Here is a 4,445-nt window from a genome sequence, read left to right on the forward strand (position 1 = left end):
CGCGCGGTGCCCGCGGTGCCCGCCGCCCGCGTCGGGTCCGGCTCGGCTCCGGCCCGCTACGCCCGCAGCCGCCGCCGCTGCCTCATCTTCCTGCGGCGGGAGACATGTTCCGCCCCCCGCCCGCGCCCGCGCAGGCCCCGCCCCGCGCAGGGCACGCCCCCGCCACGCCCCGTGCCGCGCCACGCCCGCCGCGCCACGGATCCCTCCGCCGTGCCCGCGTCTCCCGCGCCCCGGCCCCGCGGCTCGGTCCCCGCGAGCGCCCGCGACGGGACCCCTGCGGGCCTCCGGAGCCTGCAGCCTGGGAGCCGGGGCGCCCGGGAAGGGGCCGTCAGCCAATGGCATGGGGACGCGGGAGGGACTATCTTCCCGCGCGGAGGCACATGTGGACGGAGCGCACCTCCCATGACGCAAGTGGAGGAAAGGACCGTGAGATTGAAAGATAAGGAGGACACACGTGGCCAATCGGAGGGCGCCAAAGCCTGATTGGCGGGGTCGCCGGCCATTCGCCGCGAGGCCCCGCCCCTCCCCGTCCTCCCTCCTGTGGCGGAGGCGGGACTCTCCAAGCGAGAGGCCGCGAGAAGCAGTGGGGGTGGGTGCGGGAGTTTTAGTCTTAGGTTTGCATGGCCGCCCGTGCGGCCTCTTTACCTATGTCGTCTCTGAGTTTCTGGGGCCGGCCCCGGGTGCTGAATGTTGCGAGCGAGCATCTCAGGCCCGGACGGGACCCCACCTACCCCTTTTCCTGGCGGGGAAACCGAGGCTCACTCCGCGTCGGGGTCACAGCGGAACCCGAGCTGTGCCTTTGCCTGCCGGAGCCTCCGTTTCCTCATCTGTGTAAGGGAATTTGGATCTGAGTTGGGGCAGACCTGGGGCCAGATCTGGCTTTCTACATTTGGGTCAAAAGTTACCCCGTGTCAAGGGGCCCTCCAGCTTTTGAGGACTATAGACACTGCAGAGTCAGAATAAAAGTAATAATAAATGAAAATACAATCTTCCAGGGTTCCCTGGGGCCCCATAGAGAAATCTACACTCCCCTGGGCCCTAGCGACCTTCCATTCCCACCCGGGACATTGCCCTCTGCCCAGAACGCTGTTCCCAGCGCCACCATCACACTGCGCTGACCCTTTGTGGCCCAGAGAGCTCCCAACGAACCTCAGGTCTGGGGAGAGGCCGTGGGTGGGTCTGGGGTCTGGGTTCAAATTCCTCATCCTTCCCCACCCCACTGAAACCTCCTCGGGCATGTTCTTGCTACTCTCTGGGCCTCAGTTTCCCCATCAGGAGAATGGAAGGGCAAAGCGAGGGGCACGGAGTAGGCGCCAACAGGTCACACCTGCGGCCCAACCCTTCCCTGCCACAGACCAGCACCGACCCCAGGGGTCTGAGGCCCTCTGTGGCTGGTTCCAGGGCTCACTGCCCCAGCTCCGGGGTTTCTCCAAGGCCGGGCGCACTCCCCACCCACGCTGGGGCCAGGGTTTCTAGACAGGACCTTCAATTTCACCCACGGAAGGGGAGAAACCGGCCATTCCTCGACCATTCAATTATTGAGCGCTGATGGTATGCCAGGCTTTGCGTCGTCATTGCCACGCCGGTGACGGTGACCAATTCGGTGCCTGCCGTCCAGGGCAAGACGAGCCGTCGGAGACCCCACCCCTTGGACCTCAATATAGCTCTTTCCCAGCCACGTGTTGACTGCGAGGGCCTCACACCTGAGTGGTTAAACCCATTGTACAGTCAGGGAAACTGAGGCTGAGAGAGCTCCTCCCCGGGGCTCACACCTGTCAGGAGGCTCTCCCGGCACCCACAAGCCACCATTGTCTTCCCCGGGGAGGCCCGTGTTGGGGCTGAGTCACCAGGCGGAGCAGCCCGTGGGGGCCCCCCCACTCAACCGCCACCTCTGCCCAGCCCTTAGGCCTGGGAGCTCCCTCCAGGGCCCTGGCATGGGGACAAGCAGCCGGCGGCTGGTGCCAGGGGCCCCTCGAGGGCCGCCCACAGCCCGCCCACCCCCGCCTGCCTGACTGAGGCCTTTGTTCTCCTTGGGGTGTCTGCTGGGGCCTGGGCAGGCAGGAGGCCCTGGCTTAGTGGCTTGGCCCGGGCCACCTGCTGCCCTTTCCTTCCATTCCAGCCACACCCACCTCGTGCGCCCCCCACCCCCCATAGACCCATTTCTGGTGGAAAAACCAAGGCCAAGGACAAATTCCCACCAGTGGCGGGAGAAGGGGAGAGACACGGAACATGGGGACATGGCACAAGCCTCCGGGAGACAGACACGGCTGTCCACAGGGAGAGTGGACTTGGACTTGGGACTTGGGGGCCACCTCCTGACTTCCGTTTTCATTGGTCCCTGAGGCGGGTGCCTTTGACTTCTCCTGGGGTATAAACAAACTGCTCCCCCTTCTCCTCCTCAGACGCACCGCGGGAGGGAGGGGAGGGGAGGGCGGGCCAGGCCCTTATCGCGGGAGTCAGGCTCCAGCTCGGGCACAAACCTCGTTTCATCATTCGGGACCTGCGCCGTGGGGGTGACGGGCTGCCACGGTGGGAGGGCTCTGGCTCCACTCAGGTCCCCTGTGGAAGGGCCTGGTGTGGCCAAGCCCACCATGACCCACCCACAGAGCCCTGGCTTTGCTCCCCTGGGCTGGGCTCCTTCATTCATTCATTCACTCATTCATTCATCCTCCCTGCTTTCGGGGAGGGAATGTCTCCAGGCCTGCTGGATAGTCGGGGCCCGGGAGTCTCCCAGGACTGGGGTGCTGGGGGGGGTTACTGTCCTCCCCCAGAAGAGGGAGGTGTCTCTGGCCGGGGCCGTGTTGGGTGTCAATCGGTCCTGACTTATCTGGCACCCCCAGCTGTGACACGGAGGAGGGGAGGGGCAGCGCATGGGTGGACCCCTGTCCTCCACTCCAGGCATGTCCTGGCGAGCCGGTGGACTGGAGAGGAGCCCCGGCCTCGCACCTCCTACTGCCGAGGCCTTGGAGGAGGGTCCAGGATGGGTTCTGAGCACATCCCACAGGACCCCCGGCCATGTCGGGGGTCGGTCCCCTTGGGGCAGTGACCCTTGGGCTGTGACCACCAGGGTGAGTGAAGTTCAAGCTCTAGGCTAGGGGAACTGCAGGGGCAAAAGCCATGAGGCAGGAGTGAGTGTGGCCTATTTAAGGCTTGGTGCCCAGAGAAACCCAGAGAAGCCAAGGTCAGAGAGAGGAGTTGGGTCTTTAGGGCGAGGGCACTAGGGAGCCACAGTGGGAGTTTGAGCAGGAGAGGGATGTGATGGTGGGGGATGGGTGATGAGCTAGGTGGACTGGGGGTGGATTCTGGGGATAACTGAAGGCTTGCCCCGGTGGGAGTGAGGAGGTGCAACCCACCAGTGCTGGGTGTGGGTTAGGGACCCTGGCGTGAGAATGGTGGGGCCCATCTCTGCATGGGGACAGCATAGTGCAGGTGAGGGGTATGAATGGGGGACAGGAAGCCCAAGCCCCGGGTGGTGTCCAGGCCCCATCAGCAGAGCTGGGCACGGCCAGGAGGGGCCAACCTGGACTGAGTCCCACCTGCCTCCTTCCCACCTGTCCCCGGGGAAGTCCCCGGGGACCATGCCACCTGCTGAGGATGCCCCACCCCTCCTGGCCAGGAGCCCACAGCTCCTGACTCAGGGGCCCCCAGGGCCTGTCCCACCACATTCCGGGGCAGCCTGTGCAAACACGGGGCACCTCCCTGTCAGCCCCCATGGGGCATTGTTCGGCCCAGTTACCCTGGGGTGGGGGGGCGGGGAGGGAGCTCAGCCGGATTCCGCTACCCACGCACCCGCCCACCTAGTGGCCCTGCCGACCTATGCCTGCCAAGGCATTGGGGTGGGGGCTCCCTGTCCACCCTGAGCACAGCGGGGTGTTCCCTACTTCCCAGGGGTCTTCACCTCCCTTGAGCTTTGCCCGGGGCATGGACAAATCACCCCATTGTTAAGATGAGGAAACCGAGGCTCAGACTCTGGAGGCCCCTTGCCTGAGGCTGAGCTGGGCTCCCATGCCCTGGTCATCTGCCCTCCCAGGCTCCTCCTTCACCTGCACCCTGAGCCTTGGAGCTGTCAGCCCTTCAGGGGCCCCCTGCCATGCGCCATGTGGAGGAGTTTGGGTTCTACTCAAGGGTGCTGGGGGCCATGGGGACAACGTGGTCTCACGGTGGGGCTGGGCGGAGTGGCCAGGAGATCCAGGTGGAGGCTGGCAGCATGGTGAGATGCCTGGTGGAAGAGGAAAGATGGAAAGAGGTGCTCATTTTACCGACGGAGAACTGGGGCCTGTCCACACGCCTCACCCCCCAGGAGCCGCCCCTGGTGAAGCAGATGTGGACCCCCAGACAGAGCAGAACACAGACGCCCCAGACCGGTGAGGCGAGGGCCACACTCGAGGCAGGGACTCAGGGCTGGGGATGGGGGGAGCGCTGGCAGAGCGGCTGAAACAGAATAC

The sequence above is a fragment of the Propithecus coquereli genome, unplaced genomic scaffold, assembly GCF_000956105.1.
Source record: "Propithecus coquereli isolate 6110/MARCELLA unplaced genomic scaffold, Pcoq_1.0 Scaffold232, whole genome shotgun sequence".
Taxonomy (NCBI): domain Eukaryota; kingdom Metazoa; phylum Chordata; class Mammalia; order Primates; family Indriidae; genus Propithecus; species Propithecus coquereli.